Below are 27,621 nucleotides of genomic sequence, written 5' to 3'. Positions count from 1 at the left end.
CTTTAATAAACTTTTCTAAGATCTTTCCCTGGATAGAAGTCAGGCTGATGGGCCTATAGTTAGCCGGATCTACTTTCCTCCCTTTCTTGAAGATAGGCATGAACAGCATCAACAGATTTCTAAACAGTAGTAGAAATTTATACTCTAAGAGCATAAGAATGAAAATTAGTCGCAAAGACATTTAGGAGTTTAGGGATGGAGCACCTACTAGGTTAGTGCTAAACTCCCATTCATTTCAAAACTGGCATAGGTTTTTCCTTTCTTTTGTTTTTTTGTTTTTTATTTGGCTGATTGTTGTTATTGATGTTGGTTTTGTTTTTTTACGATACTAATAGGCACCTATCAAGGGTTGCCAACTGTCCATCAATTTACAGGTTGCCCTCCCCCCCCCCAAAAAAAATTCAGTCTAAAAACTCCTCTCCATGAAGTCCATAAATAAAAATGGATCCATCCATAAAAAGCTAAGAAACAGTAAGTTCATTTGAATATCTATCATTGCTCTTGGAATGAGATTAGATTCAAGTAGCACCACTTGGTGTCTAAGTGGGAGCACAGCTCAGCAACTTGAAGAGAATTGTCTGTCAGCTCCTTCCCTAGCCATGTGCTGCTGCTATGTCTCCTAGCTATACCCTGTCTACTCAGTGGTCACCTCAAAGGCATTCAGGGCCATGTGGTGCCAGGCCAGGCAAGAGAAGGGCAAGCAATGTAGCTGGGATGGAGCTGTGGGGCTTGGAAAGAGTCAGTGGGTTGAGATCTGGGGGTCAGCTGGTGGGTGTGCTTGGAGAAGCAGCATGGTTTTGGGGTGAGTAGGATACCCTTGGAGTGGAGGCAGAACGATGTAAAACCATTGCTGTGGTCCTCACAACCTCCTACTTAGGGTTTTCAATATGATTAAAGATAAAAAAATTATGAAAAAATATATTTAATAAAAGTGTTACCTTCATCAGTCAGTTCCAAAATACTATTTGGAATGATAATTACATTTGAAAGTCAAGATTAACTCTATTTTTTGAAAAGAAAAGAGCAGATTAAGATTTTTTGGTTTCTTTTTACTTTCTAAACAGATAAATCATAAGATTATTTTTTTATCAGTCATTTCCAGGCTATTTTTTTTACTGACAATCTGCAAACTTTATACTGACAACTTTTTACTAAATTTGAACCCAGCCCTTCTAACTGATGTCTAAGGCCTGACAGAAGGATTACATTTACATCATATAAAACATATGTCAGTAAAAAGGGCACTGATTGTAAGTAAAAAAAAATCTTGGGTTGGGAACCTTGTTCCTGTCCATACCAGTTGGGCTCCTAGACATCTTTGACATCTGGCCTTGAATTTGTAACAGGAGAGGAGATGGCTAGACACGCAAACTGAACCTCAGAGCCGGTACTGTACATTTAAATCATGTAGTCCTAATAACAAAGCAGAGATAATTAGTTGAGGCATAGTGCTGCAAAAAGCTATACTGTTTCCAGGTCAAGAACTAATGCAAGAGCTTGGGGATTTCTGCATGGTTAACTCACAAGCAGATTAAACAAGAACTTTCCTTTCTATTGACAGTTTTATTTGTTTACAGAGACCAATTGCAGGCGATGTCAGTACTGCACAATGCAGAGATACCTGATGTGACTCTCAGCAAAGTAGTTCAATAATCACATTTAGGAGGGTAAAATTACTTCATGCACAGAACTGTACTAACAACTACATACTGCTTTTGAATACATGCACTAGCTAATTCAGACCTAGTTGGGTATCTCTATGCAGCGCTACACTTTCCTGTATAGATATGCCTTAATTTATGCTAAAAGGTACTTGCCTTTTGTGGTAAAGGTACTAGATTTACCACAGGAAGTGCTGCAAGAAATCTACTAGCACTAATGTAGGCTTCCTGTTTGACTTTAGGCACGTTGCTTAGTATCTTTATTTCCCCATCAGTAAACTGGGGATATAATCCTTTTGTGTCCTTTTCCTGGGGCAGGAAATACATTTTAACATGAAAGCGGTCAGACAGTGTAATCTTGAACTCATTTAAAGCAGCTTTTTCCAGTATTGCTACTATTAAGGCATGGCAGTAATGAATTTATATTCTCCATGCTCAGCTCAAAGAGTTAGTTTAGTGATGCTAGTGCTTGTATACAGGGTAATGTCGTTATTAATTAATAGCAATAAATAACCCTTTTGTGTCTGTTAACTTATGACCAGGCACTAGAATAGCCATGATTCAAACCAAGATGTGATCTGAAGTCAAGAGCATTAATGGTTTAGCTAAAGAGAAGGCACCTTCTAATTAGCTTAGTAGGAACTCTGTGACTCTTCTTCTGGAAGTCCTCTATGCATTTTGTGTAATTGTAGCAAAAGAGAAACTGAAGTAGTGGAAGCTTAACTGCAGAGAAAACCAACAAGTTAATGTTACCTGTGTTAGTCTGAAGGCAGGCAGAAGGCAGGATAGAGATGTACCTTATAGATTGAATTGGAAACGTATACACTTACTTATCTGAGCTCACTTCCTCAGATTTCTAATTTGATTTCATCAGATGAAGTGAGCTCAGGCTCACAAAGCCTTATGTATATCTGATTTAATTAGTCTATAAGGTGCATTGCTACCCTGCTTTCAAGTTAATATTGGAAATTCATTATAGATCAACGTTATTGAGATGGGTAGAATTGAATGATTCAGATACAATTATTCATTTGTAATCTCATTTTCAAAACCAGAGTGAAAGACTGGAATCAGTTTTGATTTACTGTTAATTCTCAGTGTTACCGGAGACAGAATGATGGTAAGAAAACAGCTCTTGTGGGTTCATATTTTTTAATGAATTATAGAATCCTGAAGCTCTGAACGTCAAGATTATTTTTATGGTGGAAAGCTTGGAAATGTTCAGTCATTTTCAAAAACATTTTTTATTTCAATATTTGTATTGGGTGATTCCATTAATGTCTCTAGGGTAGACATGTCTCAATGTCTCAAAGATGAGGAAATTAAATAATGTTTATATAATTATTTCAAAATATTTTGAACTTATAATGCTGCCTTGTTTAAAGTTGTTTGTAGATTTTACACATCAGCAATTCATACTAGAGACTAGCCTGTTTTGGAAACCTATAAATATCTAAAAAAAGAATAAGAGTTAAGTAAGAGATAGAAAGATATTTCAAGTGGGGGTGAGGGGGAGGTGGTGTGTATGCACAAGTGTGTGCATATGTTGGCATATCTCATTCTCTTCAACAGTTTTTTGCAGTAGTGAAAAATTGGAACTTTTGTCAGCAGGTCTCACAATCTGGAGTTTCAAAGCTATTATTGTCTTTGGTCATAGAAAAGATAAATGGATATCAGGAGTTCAGTTAACTTTTTCCATTAAATAGAAAAATTTGGTTTCCTTTGGTTTCATTGATCTTACATCCTAATTAATTAATGCTCCTTCTTTCCTTCTTTGTTTCACAGAGGAGAGAGATAGAAACTTTTTAACGCATTTCTTATAAAAATGTTAATAAACAAAAACGTAAAAAGTATTCATTGCTTCACCATAGGACTGGGCATTCAGCCATCAAATTTACATCATAATCAGATATTGAAACCCCCTTCTGTCTTCCACTTATGCCTTTCACATGGCCACACTCTTTGGACTAGCTGGCCTTCTTTTACCATACAGAGTGCCCCCTCAATGGCCCAGTATAACACAAATTCATCTATGTTCTATTGAGAGAGAAAGAAAGAAAATCCTGTGGGCAGCAGAGCTGTAGAAGATGTTGTTACAGAAGTGTGTGTGAAGAACTGAACACAGTAACACAGCTTTTCCAAGATTATTGCTGTCTATTAAATTTAGGGCTCCTCTTTGATGCAACCAGTAGGAATGGGCATTCCCACATGTGGTAGTCATCTTAACATTAATTAACTACTTGATTGCTGCCTAAAGCACCTGGTACATGGAGAAAATCTGCCTCTAGTGCATTTTAATGAAATAAGTATATCAAAGAACACAGTGAAACAGCTGCTAAACTGAAGGAGGGGAAGGCCTAAAGGTTCGCAATGGGCTCTTATCTTGTATCTGTTATTTACATAGATTTTATGATAATTTTAACATGGTATTTTTTCAAATATAGAAGAGCTAAATATGGAATAGCTACTGCAGTAGTGCTATTACAATACTAAACATAATCTCTGTTTTAATTAACTTAATTGCACTTTCAATTATTTAAAGCCGGATTCTATAAAAAACTATCATAGGTAGCTTTTTTGGGGTGACACACAGTACTTAGCTTTATGCGTTGTATTAAATGCTTGGAGGAGGAGTTCCCTATGTTTTAGATCTCTCTGAGCATGATGACCCTTTCTGGTTTTAATAATTCCTGTAACCATTCCAAGCCCCATTCTGTTCTTCCCTCTCATGTAGTTATTATGATTTACAGTAATATCTAACGCCCCCCAGTCACAGGCAGGGCCTCGTTTTGTGATTCTCAGGATAAACACATAAGGAAGCACAGTCCTTGCAAATTCTCCTTTAGAACAACAGACACACACAAAGAGCTAGTGGAACAAATAACATGAAGGAGGTTGTGCTGTGCCAGTGAGGATACCAGGATCCCTTGGTTACTTGATAGTTTGGACTGATTAAAGCTTTGATTATTAATTAACAGTAATGTTGCATTTAAAAGTTATATTTAGGTGAAGAGATGGATATCAGCAATCTCAATAGGCCTATGTCAGCAATAGAATTATTTCAAAGTAAGACTTTGTTCTCAATTTATATAGATTTGCTATGTTTTGGGGCAATTGCTTATGGGGATGTAAGTAACTCACTGTCCTAGATAAATCCAAATGAAAGTGTTAATGAAAACACCTAATTACAGTGTTGTTCATCTCACTGTATTGTTGGACCAGAAATAGCTGTTTTTAATATTGTAATTTTGTTGATATTGTTGGATATTGCTTATACTTTAAAATATTCCCTGATAGTCCTAGAGAAAAGACAGAGCAGAAATACATGTAGATCTGATAAGATTAGCTGGAATTTGTGTGAATTCAGATTTCAGACTCCTTAGCAGGTTTATGTTTTTGCTTGCTGAATCTGTCCACATTGTTCAAGATCACTTTCCTTTCATACTCTTCAGAGTGCTTTGTCAGAGGTGAGTAAGCATTATTACCTTCAGATCCAGTTAGGGAGACTGAAGCATACATGGATGAAATTATTCAAGTGCCATTGAATACCTTTATTTAACATTTAAAATGTTTTCTCTAACCCTGCTGAATTTAGGTAATTTATAAGGAGTCAGTTAACCTTCAGGCCAATTTCTGCCTAGCTTTATACAGAGGTATAAGAGGCCAGGAATCAATAACAGATCTAGGAATGGGGTGGAAATGTGTGGCCTCCCCACATTGGCTGTGCTTCACATGCACAGTGAGCTCTGAATTCACTTCAGTGGAGGCTCCTGTTCGAGTGCGGCAAGAACAGTGAGCTCTGAGCTTACCAGTTGATTGGGATGGGATCTAACTAGAGCCCCTTCTTTCACATGGCTCCAGAGCCCAGGGAGGGGGTGAATGCTGCTGTTGTTCACCCTTCCCCTGTCTCTCACTACCTATTGAATTCATCAACAAGGGAAAGGAGGAGATAAACAGCAGTGGCAGTGCTCAGGCTCTAGTCTTGAGTCCTGCAAAAGCATAGACTCTGGTCAGACCCCAGACTAACATCTCATGTGCAGTGGTGTAACAAACAAGATTGCCACTCCAGGGAAAGCAGTGCAAAGGGTGTTGGGGGTATATGTGGGTTCTGAGAATGGACAAGAGGGTACATAGCTCCAATAGTAGGGATGGGGGGTGCAGTAGATTCATAAATTCATAGACACTAGTGCTGGAAGGGACCTAATAAGATCGAGTCCAGTCCCCTGCCCTAGGGGCAGGAAGTCAGCAGGGATCATAGGATCCTAGCAAGATAAACATCCAAATGTGTCTTGAAGGCATTCATAGGAGGTGCTTGAACCACCTCTGGTGGCAGTCTATTCCAAACTTTGGGGGCTCAGACAGTAAAGTTCTTCCTTATGCCCAGCCTGAAACAGTCATGGAGGAATTTGTGACAATTTGACCTTGTCACCCCTTGGGGTGCTCTGGTGAACAAACATTCCCCCAGATCCTGGTGAGCACCCTTGACAAACTTAAAGGCAGACATCAGATCACCCCTGAGCCTGCACTTTTCCAGGCTAAAGAGTCCCATAGCTCTCAGCCTTTCATCATAAGGTCTGTTCTCCTGACCTCTGATCATGCACATGGCTCTTCTCTGCACTCTCTCAAGCTTCACCACATCCTTTTTGAATTGTGGAGGCCAAAACTGGACACGGTACTTCAGCTGCGACCTCACCAAGGCCAAGTACAATGGGAGAATGACATCGTGGGATTTTCTTGAGAAGCATCTATGGATGCAAGCCAGAGTTTTGTTCGCTTTACTAGCAGCAGCATCACATTGATGGCTCATGTTCATCTTGTGGTCAATTGTGACCCCCAAGTCCCTTTCCTCCACCCATTTCCTGAGCCTGTCCAGGTCAGCCTGGATCACCCTCCTGTGCTCAGGTGTGGATTCTTTACCCCAGAGTTTGGTGTCATTGACAAACTTGGGTAGTCTACTCCTGACACTAATGTCTACTTCATTAATGAAGATGTTAAATAGTATAGGCCCTAGGACAGAGCCTTGAGGGACCCCACTGTTCACAGCGTACCACAACAATTGACTTCCATTCCCCACCACCCTCTGGGTCCTACCACGGAGCCAACTCCCCAGCCAGCAGAGTGTGGTGCAGCTGAGGCCGCAGTTGGCCAATTTTGCAAAGAGGTTTTGGGATATCAAATCGAAGGCTTTTTTCAAGTCAGGATATATGACATAAATCTCTTCTCCCTTGTCCAGGTGATGGGTCACCTGGTCATAAAAGGAAATGAGATTGGTCAAGCAAGTCCCACCCACAAGAAACCTGTGCTGGCTATCCCTCAGTATGTTGCCATCAACCAGTCTGTTAAGGATGGCCTCTTTGATAATCTTTTTCAAGACCTTCCCTGGGCTAGAGGTCAGGCTGATAGGCCTGTAGTTTGCCAGATCCTCTTTCTTCCCCTTCAGTAGTCTTACTCATGCCAGGAACTCCTATACAGTCCTTAGCTGAGCAATTGTTGTCACTGCCATTTAATCTGCCTGCCCCAGCTGTTGGTCTTAAAGCAAAAGGATTAGCAACCAGGGACTGTTCTGGAGTTTCCAGCATGTGTATGCTTCTGGGGTGTGGACTCTGTGGGCTTGGTGAGCATTTCTGGTGCCCCTCCTAATTTCGTGCCTGGGGCAGGTCCCCCTCTCACTCAGGGTCTTGTGAAATATTAGCATTATTGGGCATGCAGGCACATACACATGATCCTCAAGATAAACCCAGAAATTTCAAATAGAAATCCATAAAGTTAAAAACATTTCTGACCTGTTGTGGTTCTTTCTGAGTTCTTTGCCACTGAATAGTTTTATTACTTTTCTATAGTCAAAAAGGAAGGGAAATCTAAGAGCTGACATTTTCTGAGGGGTGCAAAGTCTAAAAATGTTGAGAACTGCTGTTGTACTATTTTGATTTTTTTGTGAGTCTCCATATAGGTGCTGCAGAAAGAGGTGTTTGCTTAGCCTGAGGATGGGTACTCTATTGGGATCTGCCGGCTCTTGGAAAGAAGCTGCTATCTATATTATTTTTGTACTTGTGATTTGTGACAGAATGTGCTCACAGTGTTGGATGTGTCTGCCTTTTTTAGTATTATGCGCATTCAGATAAATAAATGGTGTCCCATCTGTAAAATTAGAATCATGGCTTTTGCCATAAGTGAAATTTGAAACTCGATAGCCTTAACAAAGTTAAGAGCTATGTTTATTCAGGTAGGTAATCTTATCTCCATTTTCTAGATGGAGCAATTGAGGTTCAGACAAGTGAAGTGAAGAGGTTGGTAGGTATTTTATATGCGTGCATTATGCTTCGTCCAGGAAATCATGAGGATGTGTTTAATCTTTATTAGGCGTGTCTACACAAGATGCTTAACACTGCATTAGCAGAGTTTACTGCAAAGTAAGCATGTGTATCTACTCATGCATATGCTTACTTTGCAGTAAATCTCCCTAATCCTGAGTAAACTTGCTACCTGCAAAGGCAAATAGTAAATTTACAAGAGATTAGTAAAGGTGCCATAACGCTCGTGTAGACACCTGACTGGGAGGAAAATCTTCTCCCAGTCAGCTGTCCACCACAGGGTAGGAGATTGCTCCCTGCCCCTGAGAGCTACCTGCTGCTATGTCAGGCTCTGCCACAGGAGCGGGGGGGGGGGGGACTATGTACCCCTGCCCCAGCAGCAGGGAGCTCCAAGCCCCCTACTCCAAGATTGTGATCAAGAAACGAGGCTGGGAGATTCTTGTCTTACAGCTGCTGTTCTGCCATCATGATTAGGGAGCAGAAGGTGGGAGACCCTCATCTCCTAGCACCTGCTCCACAACCATGGAGTTGGTGCTGGGAGACCCTTATTTCTCAGCCTGAGCTCTGCAACAGCAGGCCTGGGAGCTCCCTGCTTGGGGACAGTTCTCCGCCCAGCCTGCAGTTGGCTGGGACCTGCCGGTGATCTGGACAGTTCCCAGTGAGCCCCAGGCTGTGTAGAGAAACACTGGCATCCTGGAGGCAGCTGGGGACTGTTCTATTTAAGCAGTCCCAGCCAGCCCTGAGTTGCACATACAGCCCAGGGCTGGTTGGGAACTGTCCTGGTCAGCGGTAGGTCCCAGATCCATGTACTGATTTGGTGATTGAGGCATGGGGCTTGGAAAGAGCTGCAGGGGTGGGGTAAGTCCCAGGCCCCTCTCCTGATATGCTGGTCAGTCATTTAGCTGTGAGGTAACTGCCCCACTGGTGCATAGGGAAAAGGGACTGGGATCTGCCCCTCCCCTGCAGCTCTTTCCAAGCCCCATGACCCTGATCAGAGAGCTAGGGTCAGGATCTCCCTAGTGATATTGCCCCCTTCACAGCAACAGGCAGCCCCCTGGCAGCTCCTGGCCTAGCACTCAAGGGAAGTCTGGAGCTCCTCCTGATGGTAGCACGGGCCCATTGCAGGGCTGCAAGGAACTGGTGAAAATTTTCTATCAAATCAATGCATGTGTAGACACTTACCCCAAACCCTTACTTCAGCTTGTTTTACTCCAGAGTAAACCTGAGATGGTGTAAATGGATGTGTAGATGTGCGTATTGTGACCTTGGCATGTCACATTATTTCTCTGCCACACAAGTTTACCTGTTAGATATGAGTAATTATATTTAGTTATTAAATAATGCCTTAAAAAGTGAATATAAGGATGAGCAGCAGGGTTGAAATAGGGACTACCTAACTCTCAAAGGGGCAACATGGATTTTTGCAGGCAACCTTTCTGGCATTGGGAACTCAAACATTTAATGTGCAACATTAGTATAATTTACCAGCATTTATGTGTATGCTTTCCCCATGTTATAACTTTAAGCTGTTTGCCATCCTCTTTTCCTGTAGTCCTTTAAGTGCTATAAAGAATGAAAACTATGTTTGTTCAGTGTTATCTGCTTGTTTTAAAACTGAATCCTGGATTGTATTGCTTTTTTGTATAAGAAGAATATAACTCATTTCTCTCTTGGGACCATCAGAGAAATGAGATGTATTTGTCAGGCAACTACTCCAGTGAGCAAAATGTTAAATAAATGTCAGTCTCAAATGTCTGTTGTGTTCACTGGGCCTGCTCAACTTATCAGTATGACTGGGGGGGTGGAGGGTGGCATCAGACAAATTCTCATACCACTCGTATCATATCTTGCTATTATTAAAACTGGTTTCTTAACATAAATGGATAGTTTAGAAAAAGACTATATACTTAGTTAGGTGTTGTGAGTTGTGTCTGTATGTGTGTGCATAAGTGTACATATATTTATAATTAGGAAGTCTTCAGATTAAGTGTTCTAAAATAAGTATAAAAGCAATGTGTTAGGGAGTGTCTTTGACTGAAGAGGTGTACTTGGTAGCATGTTGGTCTTAGACAAAAATGACATACAAAAAATTAGAACTCTTGGTTCCAAAATGTTACCTTTTATTATCTTTTATATCTTTTAATAAGTTGAACTTATTAAAAGGTATCATTTTGGAACCAAGAGTTCTAGTTTTTTATATGTCTTTTTGACTGAAGAGGGCAGTAGTGTCTAGTTGATGCAATCCCCTCATTATCAACGAAACAAGGTTTATTTCTCACTAGATTTCTTTTGATGGATAATCTGAAAGTCTTCCATTACTGTTTTAGAAATGCTTTATGCAATTACACTTTAGAAAATGGTACTTCTGTACATTAGCTTGTAGGAAATATCTGAGTCCCAACCACTGATGCATCAAAATGTTCCTTAAATTGACTGGAAGTCCTACTTTAAGCAAATAGAAATGACTCTTTGAAACTTCACAGAGGTTTTTGTTGTTGTTGTTTTTCTTTGGTTCCCAGTTTCAGGCTTCACCTACTTGCATTTCCTTCATTTTTTCTCATATTTTTTAACCACTTTTTTCATAAGCTTAGAGAAATGTTAACCAAGTAAATTCTAATAGTTTTAAGGACAAAGTTATAAAAATGTTAATTGAATTGCTGTGATTCTGTTTTTTGGGTATGCAGCAGTCTCTGAAAATTAGGTTACTTTTAAGTTGTTTTAGGTTGGGCTCTCAAAAATAGAGGCATTCAATCACTAGGCAATTTCGAAAATCATTATCAGAAAGAGTGGAATGGAGTTAGAAAGGAGAGTGCTTTCTTTTGGAAAAAAGGTTTACACAAAACTATTTTATGGAAAGGAAAAGTCATATAACCAAAAATCAAAAGGCTAAGTAAGGGATTATATATATGTAATTATATATATATAATTCAATTATTCTAATTATTATAATTCTAGTGTGTATATATATATGTGTGTGTGTGTGGTTTTATTTACCATTTATTTATCTGGATGCACATAATATTAAAAAGGCAGACGCATTCAACACTGTGAGTACATTTTATCACAAATCACAAGGACAAAAATGAAATAAATAGCCGCTTATCTCCATATATATGTATGAGAGATTCAAGAAGAGTGCCAGGAACAGAACGTTGACCTTCTCATGTTCATCATCTTAACCAAAGCCTTTGATACAGTGAACTGCGAAGGCCTCTGAGAAAACATAAAAAAGTATATGAATGCGCCAAAAAATTCATCAATATGGTTTGACAATTCCAGAATGGCCTGATGGCATGCATCCTTGAGAATGGTGAATGCTCTGACCCCTTTCCAGTCACAAATGGCATCAAGCAGGGCTGTGTGCTCACACCTACCTTCATCAGCATGGTATTCCCTGCCATGCTGTCAGATACCTTCCAAGACTATGACCTTGGTATGGGGATCAGGTACCATTTTGACAGAAATATTTTCAACTTGTGCAGGCTCTGAGTGAAGTCCAGACAGCCATGCTTCGTGACTTACTCTTTGCTGACGACTGTGCATTATGCGCAGGCTCATAGGGTGACATGCAGCAGTCCATGACCTATTCTCGTCAGCTTGTGACAACTTTGGACTCGCTGTAAACAGAAAGAAGACCGAAGTGATGTTTCAATGCCTGGCACAATACCCCTGGAACCACACATCTCAGTTAAAGGCCAACAATTGTTGATGGCTGACAAGTTTGTCAGCACACTCTCCCATGCTGTCCACCTTGATGAAGTCAACGCGAGACTAGCAAAAGCTAGTGTGGACTTCGGTGACTCCATAAGTCAGTCTGGGACTGTGGAGAAATCAGAATGTCAAACACACACATATATATATGTTGTTGTCCTTCGTGGGCAAAGACAACTGCATCCAGTGTCATGGGAGGAGTTGGGGGAGAGGAGAGAAAAGAAATAGGAAAGAAACAGGGAGGAAGAAAAGAGAAAAGGAGAAAAAAAGGAAACAGGAAAAAAGAGAGAGGAAAGAAAAAGAAGTGGGGCAGAGGCTAGGTCATGGATGTATGTAGGTGAGTTATAAGCCCTATCTTTGCTTTGAACAATCTGCTGCAGCAGGGGCAGGAAAGCAACGAGGACTAGGTACAAGAGGTTTTCATTTTCCTGGCCACGCATTTCCTCATTGCTTCTGCTGTGAGTTGCTGTTCAAAGGCAAGTACTCTTTTCTGGACTGATGACCTCCAGGATGAATGGTCACAAGCAATTTGCTCCCATGACTCCAGGCCAATGTTTAAACTCTTTAGGGACACCTTTAGGGTGTGCTTGTACCACTTCTTTGGTGTGCCATGAGAACATACTCTATTTGCAGTTCACTATAGAAGATTTTCTTCAGCAGGTGAGTGTTGGGCATTCTTCAAAGATGGCCAGCCCATCTTAGCTGTGCCAGTTTCAGTAGAGTGTGAATACTGGGAAGAGCTGATCTTCCAAGCACCATGGCATCCAGAATCTTGTCCTGCCACTTGATCTTTAAAATCTTCTGCAGGCAGCACAGATGGAAGTGGTTTAGTTTCTTGACATGATGCTGGTAGATGGTCCAGGTTTTGCACACATAGAAGAGGGTCAGGAGAATGATGGCTTTGTATACCTTCAACTTCATTGACATTCTGATTTCTCCGCAGTCCCAGACTGACTTACGGAGTCACTGAAGTCCACACTAGCTTTTGCTAGTCTTGCGTTGACTTCATCAATGTGGACAGCATGGGAGAGTGTGCTGCCTAGACAACAACATATATATATGTGTGTGTATATGTGTACACACACAAATACACATATAAAATAGCAAAGTAAGGAAGGAATATATATATATAGATACAGAAAATATGTTTGTGTGTGTGTGTGTGTGTGTGTGTGTGTACATATATATATATAGAGAGAGAGAGAGAGAGAGAGTGCGTGTGTATGTTTCTGCTAGAATCTTTCCCTTGCTAATACTCTTACAGTATTTATGCCTTACACAATTTATCCAGGGTCTTGAGAAATCCATTTAAGTTAATTGAAAGGTATTATTTTTTATTTTTAGTAGAAATATTTGCCTCTCCTAACCTAAATGGTGCATTTTAGCTATAGTACTAATGATGCAATGGCATAACATTCTAATTTAATTTGAAATAAGCTTTTGTCATGAAAGCCAATTTGACAACTCTGTTGAAGTTCCTATAATTAAGGGGTATGTCTTAGCTGGATTTTTCTGCAGCCTGTTGATTGTATTTTCAAACATCTAACTGTATGGCCAAAAAAACATAAAGGAAGAAAACAAACAAACAAACCCCACCCCCAAAACCCACCTCATAAAGTTTCAAGCTAAACTATTGGTATCTCAATGAAACATTTCTAATTAGCTAACCTGTTGTTTTTGTTTTTTGCTGTTTAATTGAAAGAAAAGGGACAGACTCTGAGAGAGGAATGAATGACAGGATGCACTTCATTGCAGTATTATACTTTGTACCTACAGTATTTTAGCATACTCTGGATTTGTCAGGAAAGATCAAACTCAGCCAGTTATGATGATTGGTAAAAAACAGAGACATCTTCTGTAGCCAGCATATGGTTGTTTTTAATTCGAAGTTTGTGAAAGGTGATTTTATAGCCTTTTCATAGTTTTCTTGAAGCAGGAGATGGGGAGCAATGTGGATTCTGTACAGCACATAGTGTCATATTTAAAGGAACCTTTTTTTCTATGCAGTAAAGGGATTCTGAAAGTGCTGCTAAATACACTATATTTTTGGTTTTCCTGTAAGTTTGAAGCCTAAAATATCACTGCAAAGCCTTCAGGTCAAATTGTACAAATACCATGGGAGTAATATACATTATTTACTTAACTTGAAAAGAAAGCACTGATTCAGTTAGAATACCCTAAAACCATCAATGACTTGATGGAGGTTCAGTATATAATTTTATAAACTGTTCATAAGTTTATGAACTTTCATTTTCATCTGCCTATACATAAATATAAGAATGATATAAACTATGTGTTCGTAGTATTTGCAGAGGGAAGATTGTTAATCAGGCGGGTTCAATAGGAGAAACAGATATAAATAAAATCATTACTTAGTCACATTCAGGTCATCTGTGATGAACAGTGCTGTGGAGCCTGGGAGATGGAATAGAAATAGAATATGCTCTATATGCTCCTTGGAAAGATGGCAGAAGTGCTGAATGCTTCTCAGAGGTCATGCTAAGACCAAATGGTATATGGCAACTACAGGTGTGCAAACCTCAAATCCCAGGGCTTCTATTAATATATTTCTGATTAAGCACTGTAGTTTTTGAGAAACCCTGCACCTTATTGAAATGGGGTGCTCCTTTGCTCTTATGTGTAGGTAGGCTGGCCAGAGTGATGATACAAACTGCATGACCATGGTGAAGGTAATACATCAGGGATGTTCACTTTATATACAGAAAAAATAAATCTTTCAGCCCTTGATTTAAGACAAAAAGACACTTCTCCATCAAGGCCCAAGCTTCAGAAAAAAAAAGAAATAAGCCCTTTTCAGCCATCATCCTGTAATAAAGGGATGGGCAAAATATGGTCCATGGGTCATGTCTGGCCTGCCAGGTGATTTCTTCCAGCTTGTGTGGTGGGTGCCTACCAATTCACTGTATCCAGCCTAGCCCCAGGCTGACTCTGATGTGCTCACATGGGGCTGAGCCCTGCTCACTCCTGTAGGATCAGTGCATGCTGCACTCCCAACCTTGTTCGCAGGACAGCCAGGACCCTGGGAAGCGGCAGCAGTGGGCAGGGGAAGGGCAGTAGTGGGTCATGGGAGGAGAAGTGGTGGTGGCAATGGCAGGCAAGTGGAAGTAGTAGTGGTAGTGGTGGTGGGCAGAAGGGAAGCAGAGGTGGATGGGAGTGCAGCAGTGACTACACAGGAGGGGTTGGTTCCAAGATGGCAATCCCCTCTCCCAAAAAGCGTACTTCCAGGAACAAGGGGATGGACTTCTGGTGGCAAAGATCGGGGTAAGAGGTAGGACTTCAAATCCCAAGATGCCCAACAGAGGGTGGGGTACTGGTGAAGGGGTGGGGCTACACTTGCAGCCCTCAACAGATCACCAAAACTCATTAAGCAGCCCTCCCGCTGAAATAAATTTGCCCACCCCTGACATAGATCCATGTAGATTGATTCATATCATGCTGCCAGGGTTTCTTTGTTTTTTTGCCTCTGTACTGGCAAGATGTTGGGCATCTGTGTAGGTATAACCCATTGCTGAGTTTGAGCCAATCCACAGAGCATATGAGTTGCTACAGTCTCCAACCACTAAACGCTGGTTTTTAGTTCAAACTGTAGCTCCTTATACATTTAGCTCTGGAAGCTCTCATTATGTCAGCCAAGATTAAGGCCATCTATTAGGCACTATGCAGCTGTCCCTGGGAAGGGTCCTCTTTTAGCATCTACAAAGAGCTCCCCAGCTGTGGTGCTATTCTTGGCCTCTGAGGTCTGGTTGGCTTTATGTTCTCTAGGAGGTAATCACAGCATTTTTCATTCATTCAATGCATTTCAATTTATTTTGCTCAGATTTTCTATGCAGTCCACAAATCCCTTCATAATTCCATTAGCTGCAGTAGGGAACAAAGATACTAGAACAAACTTAGCTCCAAAGCGAGATCCATTATTGCAAGCATACCTGGTATTGAATACTATATTGATTTGTAGAGAACAAGGGATTATTAAGATAGATAGTCTCCTTTGAAACATGAGTATTTCAAAAGAGATGAAGTTAAATGGGGAATTTAGGACTAAACAAGGGCTTCACAAGATGAAGCCCTGAGTACCATTCACTGACATTTGAAATCAGTAGGAGATAAAGGACATAGCACCTAACAGAAGAGCTTAGCGCCTTACAGGATTCAGCCCTATGTCAGAACACACAGGAATCATTTTTCATAGGACAAAAATTTCCATAATTCCACAGTGAGGTTTTAATGAAGGGATCGTATAATTTTTCTTGTGACTCATGCTAGATTTATACCAATAGACCTTTCCAGGAGCAAAAGCTTTGTCTGGTACATAATGGGCAACCTCTAAAAATAAGCTAATCTAATCAGTGGCTGTCAATAAGTTAAAATAATGACAGGACAAATATGATGCATGTTATAGTAGTTATGAGGAAAGTTCTATTCTTTGTCTGACCAGGGGAATTTCCTTTCTGAAAGAGTACTCATAGTGATCTATGCCTTCATCTTGTGTAATGCATTCTACTTGAAACTGAAGGAAAAAGCCACATAAATAAGCAGTAACTCACCAACTAACTGAGGCTTTTCTTCTAAATGAAGAGAATATATCATTCTAGTTCTCTACAACCTTCAATGCCCTATGCTTCAGCTCCATATCCTGTAGGACTTACTCCTCAAATGGATTAGGTTTGAGCTTTCATCTTAAACTATCATGCCCACTGTTGACTGTAACAGCTATAATCAAAAATGAAAATGGGACTAGTTATCTACAGAGAGAAAGTATGAGTGTTTCAGCATTTTTAGCGGAAGACTCAAGATTATGGAATACTATTTCACTAGTGATCACTTTGTAAATATTAAAGTCTTACTAAATATAGAAGAGTAAGATCCTTTTCTCCTACAGGTCTTTCCCCAGTAAGAGAGCTTGAATAAAACCAGAACCATACAGAAAATATTAGGATACATGAAAACTGGGTAGAGTGTAGTTTCATTATTGGAAGAAAAATATATTCTCTTTTTTTAATATGGAGCTTCAGTACTACTAATAAATTACTTTGATGCATAGATTGTATTTTCTGGATGTATATACACATGCATATGATCCAAGATCAGCTTACATGTGAATAAACTACTCACGAGTAAACATTCACGGGCAGGCATCTACATATGCAGGGCTGTGGGAGTAGATTTGCTGCTCCTAGCAGGAAAGTGCTCCCACTTTCTGCAGCCCTGCAATGGGCCCTTGCCTCCACTGGGGAGAGCTTGAGGCTCCAGCTGCAGCTGCCAGCAGCTTGCAGCCATCTTGAAAAGGCAGCCCCAATTTCTACTGGCCAGCCACTTCCCTTGCCTTGTTCAAGCTGGTCATGCCTGCCAGCCTCCACTATGTGGGCCATCTCTTTGATGTGGGCAAGGCCACTGTCAGGGACATCATCCTGGAGGTGTGCAGTGTCCTTCTGGACAAGCTAGAACACATGGTGCTCTGGGTGAATGACCCCCTAGTGGTGATGGTGAGGTTCTGTGCCCTGGAATTCCCCCCAGTGCATTGAGGCCTTAGATGGGACCCACATCCCTGTCACCTGCCAGCCCAACAGCAACCCAGAGGGGCTTTCATTCCATTGTGCTCCAGGCCATCATTGACCACCACAGTGCTTTCACAAACATAAGTGCTGGCTAGGGCAATGGTGGCCAGTGGTCCCCTGGTGTGGCTGGCAGGGCAGGTATGTGGTCCTGGCCACATGTGGAGCCAGGGTGAGCAGAAAGCCTGGGCCCAGGCAGGGGGAGTTGGTGGCAGGGGTCAGGTCAAGGGCTTCTGGCTGGTGAAGGGGGCACTGGACCTCTGTCCAGGCCCATGGGGGGGGGGCTGCTGTTGGGTGGCAGACAGCTGCCAAGGGGGAGTCAGGGATAGGGTTGGGGGCCAGGCAGCAGTTGACACAAAGGGCAGGGCCAGGATGGTGTCCTGCACATGGCGGTTGTCCTCCATGGCCTGCACTGCCTTGGCCACAAGCACACTCTGTTCCCACAGGACCTCCACCTGCTTGCACTCTAGGGCCAGGAGCTACACCCAGCATTCCTAGTACACTCAGTCCTGCACATCCTTATGAGCCACACCCTACACCCACCACACATCCAGCCACTCTCCTGTGCTGCGGCAGAGCCCACAACACCATGAGGCTCCCAGACAACTGGGATGAGGAGCTACCCATGCCATCACCCTCCCTGCAGGGCCCCTGAGCTTTGATAGTGTAGGAGACAAGCCTGGGCTTCCCCATAATCTCTGCCACCACCTGGAGTGCTATTTGTCACTGTGCTACACATCCCTTCCCCCCACAACTGAGGAGGCCATCGCTGAGACCAGGGGAGTGTGGCCAGGCTGGGAACAGAGTGGGGGCAGGGGAAGGAGCTGGGAGCAAAGCAGGGGCTGGAGCCAGGAGGGCCCGCCCCACAGTGAGGGGCTTACAACATGGTCAGGGCTGGTATGGCCAGCAACACTGGTTGGTCCTAGCTGGTAGCAACAATGTGCAGCTCTTGGTGGACTCTTCAGCTGGTGGGGTGTGTGTATACCTGGGCAGGGGTCCACCCCAGTGAGGAGCTGGTGCTGCTGGTGGCTGGCAGTAACATGGCCAGTCATGGATTGTGGCTAAGGCTCTGGCTGTGAAGTTGTCAGGGCAGGTGCTGGCTTAGGCTCCCCAAGCTCCTGGTGGAGGCTGTGGCTGGGGAGCTCAATGGGACAGGTTGGTGGTACCCTGAGGGGCCCTCCCCTGGCAACACGTCACATTCAGGCTGAGGCAGGGCCTTGGGTAGCCTCCCATGCTGCAGTGACCTGGGTCCCAGGGCTCAAGGATCTCTATCAGCTGTCCTATAAAGGGCATGGTCTTGTGGGCTCTCCCCTAACGGTGACTGTGGTCAGAGATGGAAACCCACTGTGCCTGGAAGGCCTTGTCATTTATGTGGCATTGCCACGCCAACCAGTCATACCTGCACTCCTACATCTATCCTGACAGCCTCTCATACACATTGGCATTGGAGTGCCCAACTCATGTGAAGTGACGCTGCCCATCCACCTCACTCCACAGTATCATGAGGTCACCAGTCTCCTCCTATGACCATTTGAGACCCTAGGTGGTGGGCTGTGGCATTGGAGATGATGAGGCCATTGGGACTCCCATGCTGACTTTCCAGGCCTCTGCGCACATGTCCCTGTGTTGCCAGGCCTGGGCAGCTGCCTGCAGTGCCTAACTCAGGGGCACAGGGAGGGACTGACAGCCATGCAGGGAGATAATGCCCCACAGCACCTGTAGGGTCTCAGCAGGCTGTTGGGGGTAGGCTGCAGGAAGCTGGAGCTGTCCCCAGTGGTCAGGAATTGCCGGCAGCTGGGCTTGGTACTGGCAGTCCTGGCAGGAGCCTGGACGATTCAGGCCTGACAGCTGTGTAGTACCAGAGTACAGAGGTGCCAGCCAACAGTGCTGGGGTGTGGGCAGGCTGGTGCAGCTAGCCTGTGGCCCAAGAGGGGGACACAGGGATCTGGAGTGGAATTCAGGCTGCTTGCTTGTGCCCCAGGGCTCTAAATGACTTCAAGCTTTTAAGGTTCTGAGGCTGGGGCAGGCACAGAGCCGGCCCACCCCTGGGGCAGGAAAGGCTCCCAATCTCAGAGCCCTGTGGCTAGCCTTGGGCTGGACCCTTAGTGGTAGGGCTAACCATGAGAAAATATGCATTACAGTGCAGTTACTACTCATGTGTAAATTTGCTATTTGCATTTGCAGTTAGCAAATTTACTTGCAAGTAGTGTCATTTACTTACGGTGTGCAATAAGTATGTGCATGTGTAGATATACACTCTTACTGTCCAATAAACTATGCTACAGTATGGCAAAGTGTCTCATGTAGATGTGCCCTCTAAGAATTAATGTAGCTAGTGGTTATATGCCAAGGATTTTGGCTGTCAACTTGTTGTTCTTTTTGTGTAGTCATAATCTATGTGTGTGCTTCGGGATTGATGCTGAACATAACCAGTCTGCAGATCACTATAATGGTATTCTAATCCTTTCTTAATCTTCTAAGGCTTCTCTCTAAGTACCTTCTGTACCTGAGTATTTGGTTTCAGGATCTTTTCCTTCCATTACCTAATTTTACCCCTTGCTGATACAGATAAGTATGGTGCTCAGTGTCCCATTCGTATAGAATTTTATAAGAATTTTACATGCATTTTTATTTCTCAGAAGGGCAATAGTGCTTGTCACAGAGATCACATGTTTTAAATCTTGTCTTTCTTGGGCACTTGGGATTTGCAGCCCTAAAGCCTTCTGTGGTATTTGGTGAATATGTTAGGGAAAGGTTGCGTCCTCCATTCATCTGTGGTTAAAGCCATAGGAAATATGGATTCAGTTTTCTCCTGCCTGAAAGAATCCAAACCCACATCTCTAATCTTCCAGTAGAGTGCCTTGATCACTAAGTTATAGAGGAGTATGTGAAATAAGGGAAGTTTGAAGTCCCTACCTTTGAAGAGCTTTGCATGGAACAATCAAAGATTCATTGGGCCAGAGAGAGTAAGAGAGACAGACTTGCCTAACATCTAGGTTACTCACCACAGAATTGAGGACCCTGGGCCTAGCTCCTGCTCCAGTGGTTAATTATAATTTTCCTATACTGTCATGGCAGGAAAAATAGAACTAAGTATTCCCTCCAGCCTATAACATAAAGTATCATGCTTCCTCTGTGCACTCTTTCTCCAGCCTAATGGTAGAGTGCAAAGTAGAAGAACTTCAACAGAAAGGATTCAGAGTGTCTTGTCCTCAAAACAGCCAATAGTCTGGAGTTTCCTACCCGGAGGCAGGAAATGTGAATTCTTTAAAGTGGACAAGGAAATTGAAGTTCCACGTCTGTAAGCATGAGGTGAGTGTTCTGACGACTGGGCTATTGGATAAAGGGATAGATTCCAGTGGTGGTTAGGTGTGAGGTAAACACTTAGCTGATCAGTATTGTCAGGACTAAGAAAGAATTTTAATGTTGAAAACTTAAGTGACTATAGACTTCAGGGACCTCCAAAGCTATGCATTAAATGACCATGGGTTTTGAGAACTACAATTTTAGACTAGGTGCCTCACATAGGAGTTAGGTGTGACATAGGACTAGTGGATCTAACCCTAAATATTTGTTCTTAGAAGCTGGCTCCTGGAGGTTTTGTTTGACATGTCCATATGTCCAAAATTCCTATTGACTTTCATGGGAAATTTGAATATTCAAGGAACAGTAAGAGAATGACAAAATGCCTACCTTGGTCCACCCAAAAAATGCTAGTCAAAACTGGATTTTCAATGATCTAGGTACTGTACAAACATATAAGAGACAGAATCTCTATTTTTATGAGCTTACTATCTAATGTAACATATTCTAGTGTTGAAGGTTATAAGTAATATGTCATATCTGCCAAACTGACTAGAATGAACCTTCTGTAACTTTAAAAATATCTATTTTCTATAGCTCTTGCTATCACAAGACAGGGTTTTGTGCTTCATTTGTGATGCTTGATTTGTTTTTTTTATGAGCATGTCTACATGTGTTGCTATGGTGATGTTGTTACTGTGCTGTGATTTAGTACTTCCTTTTAGGACTGTGTGCCTTTTGGAAGTACTAAATCATGGTGCAGTAACAGCCTGTATTGTGCCATTCATGCGGTGCATGGTTATTTTTAGCAGCTAGTTCATTGTAATAGTGTGTTATACCAGAGGAGTGCATCACTATGTAGCTGCTGGTTATGTGTAGACACCTGTGGGTGCTACATCACTGCAGCATGTTGCTACGGTGATGTAGTGTCACATGTAGCTATGCCCAGTGACAACTAGCCACACTCATTTAAATTAGTCTTCTTTAAGCCTGAACAGACAACAATTGAAATGCCTGCATATTCAGGTAATTTCTGAAAATCATGCCCATAATACCTACCATTAATAAGGTAAGTCATATTATATATGAAAAAGTAGATTACTCCATGTGATTATAATGAATTAGAATCTGTGTACCTTTGTGCACCAAGTGGTATGTTAGGTGTGCTTTGAACATACCTACAATGAGAGGGCTCAAACAGAGCTTAGGTGCCACTTTCCCCCCAGATTTTTAGATCCCAATGAGGCCCAGATGGGAGCTATATGTCCAGCTGCTCAGATTGAGGCAGTTCTGGGCATGTGCATAAAGTAGAAATGCATGTACCTACAAACCTTTAAGGTCAAAAAACGGAGGTACTTCTTGAGTTTCAGTGGCTTCTTTGAGAGGGTTTTTGTTTTGGGTTAGTTTTAGACATAAGGATTTAAAATCTGCCAAAATTTTGTTTTAGGTGCTTAAAGTAACCCCTGATAGATATAACCCTAATGGGGTTCTATAACCCAATCACAACCCCATTGCAACACGTAACATTTTGTTTGAAAACAATAGAAGGATATTAAAAGAACAGAAAACTCAGTGCAAGTAAACCTTCACGGTGTGTTAAAGGGGAATCAGCCAATAGACTTTACTGGAAATTCCGTACTTTACCTGTGTAAAAGTTTATGACTCATGAACGAAGACCTTGTAATGACAACATCAAAGTTACTCACATTTTTTTCCAGAACAGAGCTCCCACACACTACAGGCCAAAAAATATAGACCTGTCTAAATGTTTAACAAGGAGGTTCTTATACAAGGGCACAAATATGCGTTTCATTACAGCAACTGTCAGAGCATTTACTAACATACCGTGCTTTGTATATAATGTATACGCATGAACGGGAAATCTAGGGTTGAGTTGTATTTTCCCAAGGGTATTTTTTTCCTGGAATAGAACAGAGGTACCATTTCATCTGTTTAGCATTATGTTGTTTGTTAACCAAGCATTACATGAGTCTCTGTTTGCTAGCACACTGTAAAAAAACTTTCAAATATCAAATCCAAATGAAAGACTGTGTCACACTCCTGAAGAGATTCTTAGTCTCAAGGTCCCCTTTAAAATATAAATTCATCCTTCTAATCTTCACATAGGTGGTAAGATATGGTCAGATAATTTGATTTGTTTCTACACATTTACAATTTTGCGGGGATAGGCTTTCCATCTTGGTCTGCTATATACTTGGCATATTAAATTACAGCTAACTCACCCCCATATACACAGTTATGCTGTGCCCCAAAAATTTAGTAGTAGTGCTCAGTACATTAGGGGTAACCTAGGATAAAAGGAGAAGTAGCAGTACCTCATGGATAGAAAAGAGGCACTATATCTACTTGTACTTTACTTCAGTAATCCATGTCAAAACACAAGTGATATTCAAGTTATAGTGCAGCAGGGCACCTTTGGTGCCTGCCACTTCAAGGACTTGAGCAGGCAGCAGAGCAATCTGCAGATGACTGCAGTGCCAATCAGGGGAGGTCGCATGGGCCATCAGGAGGCTGCCTGATTGGAGGAAGGCCTGGCCGCTGGAGAAGAAGAGCAGGCCCTGAGCAGCAGAGCCAGCAGTTGATGCAGGAAGCCAAAGGAACAACATCTCCTGGCTGGAGTACTGCTGCTCCCAGAACACCTAGTGGTTAAGGGTAGGAATTTTATGGGGATGGAGGAGGTTCCTGGTCCTGGGGAATGACCTAAAACTACACTCTGCTGGGGAGGATGGTGTGATGGGGCTGCTTGTGGCAGGGCAGTCCTCAGGAAATGGCACACCTGTGCCTCCCCAGTGAAAGGTGAGGATGGGTGCTGGAAAGCCTCAGTCCCTGCTGCCTTGGCAGTACCCTATGGAGAGGAAAGGGCAGGGGAGCACACCCTGACAGAAAAACATAGGGTCCAGGTCCATTGAGTGGGGCCTGCAGCAGGGCCCAGGCCCATTGAGTGGGGCCTCAGGCAAGGTCCAGGCAAGCTGACAAAAACCTGAGGCCTGAGTGGGCCATAAGCTGAGTTGGGAGCCCAGGTACGTCAATAGACTCCTGAGACCAAAGGGGCATAAGACCCAAAAGCCCCAATGAGGGGGCAGAATATTGGCCCCAGTGAGGGGATGGAGTAGGAGCCAGCAGCCATGTACAATATGGCATTAGGGGGCCTGAAGGACTGCACATGGTCTGACTGGTGCAGCTGCAGTTGAGGCCCCAGTGACGGGGTAGGAGGCTCAGGCATATCTGAGGATACCTGAAGCCAAGTTGGGACAGAGGCTGAGTGTGGCTCAGTTAAGGGGCTGGGGAAGTAATAGTGGAATTGGATGCCATCTGTGAGGCATGGGACACAGTAAAAGGGAGGCCAGAGCTGTTTATGATGCCCTTTGCATCTGGGCATTAAATGGGCAGCCTCCTGCATTTTTCCATCAGTTTATATGAATACATAAAAGCATGGTGGGTGAATCAGGAAAGACTGCCCTAGACAGGTGGGTGGGCCAACACTGTGGCCAGACTCGAGATGGCCCCCTGTCACATAAAGCTTTTAGAAGAACATTTAAAATTCTCTCCTTCCAAATTTTCTGGAGTTCTGAACAGAGGTTTTGATTTTACTAATTAGTAAGATAGATCCAACCAGCATCTAGATTTACCTTTGGCTTTTACCTTCACAACATCAAGAGTGTTCAATGCTACATTTGCAGTATGCAAGGGGGGTTGGTAGAGATGACAATTTTGATAAATATAAATGATATATTTTTTAGGTTGATTTCATTAATTTTCCTATTATGTAAATGTTCATTTCCCTTTCTCAAGTGAGCTTCTGTTCAAATACTCAACAAATATTTAAGTTTCACTTGGCTCCTCTTCTGTTCTGGGGTCTCAGTTCTGACTCATTCCATTGTATCCTTACTGTGTTAGGGAGCTAGAGAGAAGGACATTACCTAGGAAACCCCAACAATGTGCTCTTGCTCATGTGTGCCTAACCCAGAAATGGAATACTGATGCCACTCGAGGGTTGTTCCCGTGGTCACCCTCAAAACTTTGGTCTCTTGAGTACTTAGAAGATGTTTAAAGACACGCTTTTGGAATGGCTTCACTGCTGCATTTCTGGATTTGGTATGTATGAAGAGTGGGTGGTTTGTCCAGGAATATCTCTCTATTAGCATATTATGGGTGGGGATCCTGAAAGACCTAAGGATTTGAGGTCTGACACACAGGTCCTAAGTCTTTGATGTAGTGGAAAATGTATTTATAAGTTGATTTTGTTGATTTGAAGCAGGAAAACCATTCTCAGTGCTACAAACTGAATTTTTAAAATTAAGTCATTGCTCTGTGGAGCAATATATTTTAAGTTCTGATTCTGCCATTTTGCTGTTGTTACTAAAATATTAAATATGTATTATTTCAGTGTGTTAAACAAAAAGGAGTGAAGTAGCATTAGTTTTATACTGACACATGGACATTTAGTATAATGGAACACCACCTCATTAGAACAATACATATGCATGTAGTATTGTGCTCTGGACAAACAAAGTGACACATGGAAAACATACCTCAGATCATTTTTCTGAGTGTACGTTGCTATAGGACTAGCATCCAAATGGTTAAGGATTCCATTGATCTAGTATATGCCACACAAACTTAATCTATTATAGCATGGTTAAATATGCAATTTATAGCTTTGAACATATTAGAAATGGACTACTGTGCTATTCACCTCTGAGACCCAGTTTGGCATCATTGCATTTCATTTGTAAACGGAGGTGGAAACAAGACAGTGAGGGGAGAATTCAGATCCTTTTTTTACATATTATGTTATGTTATCATGAACATTTAAAACTCGTTTTAATTTGCAACTACATCCTGAATTTTTCAGGTGTGATTAGGGATTTTCAGCAATGAAATTTGTGAGCACCTAGAGAGACAAGTGGGGGGCTGACTTTTAAAGGGTACATGCTCAGCATTTTACAAAAGGTGCCTCAAATTGGGTGCCATACTCAGACATCCCCCACCTCAGCAGACAATACATTGGTTAGTTATCATTCTAGACTGGTTTCTTGTTTTGTCTCTCTTTGTTCAAGATGGCTGCCTTAGGAATAGAAGATACATCCTTGCAAACCTTGTATCACCACTCATTGAAATTTCTCACCCAGATGGAGATAAAAGCACAGCTAGCAAAGGTGAATTATCTTTCTGCCAAAAAGGAATGTATAGATTGATAAAGATATGTAGAGAGAATTAATAATCTCAAACAGAATTAATATATTATATTATTTTCCAAAATAATCAGAGTAGGATTTTTGCTTCACTAAATCTGCGTATTAGTGGACCATGTGGCTACATCCCAATTACAAGACTTCCTTCTCCTCTCCTGCAACAGATTGCATCAAAGTAAGTAACAAAGGAGGTTGTATCAATCTTTCTCAACCAACATTAATTTCACTCTAAAATTATTGGAGGGGGTTCTAGCCTAAAAAGACTGTGACAATGAGCTCAGGGAGTTACATGTTCAGTTCCTAACAACATTTTAAACCAAACTAACAGTTCTGCATTTTCCCCAAGATTTAATTGGCTACATTGTTGGTTAAACACAATTGTTGCTTGAAAAAAATACTTGTAATAGTACTCTATAGGCTCTGATCCAAATTTCACAGAAATCAGTGGATTTTTGATGACTTACTGACATTGGATCAGCTCCATTGCAATGCACAATAGTTTCTTTACATGTTCTGTTGCATATCACATTTTTTGTCTCTGTATAATTCTAGACTCGTAAATCTGCTACTTACATAGGATTTACATAGAATTTGCCAAAGTCAGAAAAAGCAATCAGAACATCCCCACTATACTGACTGCAACATCTGTAAGACACTTAAATTCATTCAACACCAACATTTTTACACTGCAGAGATCCCTAAGTGCTTGATCTCTGGCTTAAGTGCAAGTACAGAAGTACTTACGAGTCCCTGGAGAAATCTAAACCAGCAGGTGTGCTTAAAGCATTCCTGCCATGTACAAACAACATTGAGTTTGGTACAAAGCACAGCATAATGGACACTTTCACTCCACTCCTCATCTTTTTCCTTGCCCCCTTCAACCTTACCCACACACACACATGCGTGCACTGCACACTTCAAACAGTTCTCTAAACACTAGGCTACTAAGCCAGGAAGTGGGAAACTTGCATTCTGGCCCTTCTCAGCCAGCCAAAAGTTAAACCTACATCTCCCACCACCCAGGAGAGTACCCTAATACATCCTCTAACTTTCCTGTTTAAATTGGGCCAGCATTCAACCAAGAATGCAAAAGTCATGTTGCCAGAAGGAGGGTTAGCAAGCAGGCATCTGATTTGTATGAATCACTTTATCTGGTTTATCAGTGCTCATTTGAAGTAGATTATGGCTAGGGGCAGAAATTATACATAAACCAGTATAAGTGATCAGAAACTGGTTCAAATCTGTAACACAACACAACTTCAGAGCACTTAAATTAGTTTATTAAACTTCTGTCCCAGATCCAATCCAGATTCAAGTTAAATGGATACTTTGTGACGGTCTTTCATCAGTCCCATGGGATGCCCATGCCTGCTATGGGACAGGGAGGTCCGGGTGAGGGAGATCCCTTGCCCTCCATCAGTGCTGACCTCGTGAAGGAACTTCTTCAGAAGCTGCATACCTTCAAGTCAGCCGGCCCTGACAATCTACACCCCAGGGTGCTCAAGGACCTGGCGAGCATCATAGCCCAGCCCGTAGCATGGATCTTTGAAAATTCCTGGTGCTCTGGTGTAGTGCCCAAAGACTGGAAGAAGGTCAATGTGGTGCCGATCTTCAAGAAAAGAAGGAAAGTGCATCCGGCTAACTATAGGCCCATTAGCCTGACTTCTATCCTGGGGAAGATCTTAGAAAAGTTTATTAAAGAGGCCATCCTTAATGGACTGGCCAACAGCAACATCCTAAGGGATAGCCAGCATGGGTTTGTTGTGGGTAAGTCTTGCTTGACCAATCTCATTTCCTTCTATGACCAGGTGACCTATCACCTGGACAAGGGAGAAGAGATTGGTGT

This window comes from Crocodylus porosus, unplaced genomic scaffold, assembly GCF_001723895.1.
Source record: "Crocodylus porosus isolate Cpor-Errol unplaced genomic scaffold, CroPor_comp1, whole genome shotgun sequence".
Taxonomy (NCBI): Eukaryota; Metazoa; Chordata; order Crocodylia; family Crocodylidae; genus Crocodylus; species Crocodylus porosus.
The sequence above is the reverse complement of the archived record's forward strand: the minus strand, read 5'-3'. Positions refer to the sequence as shown.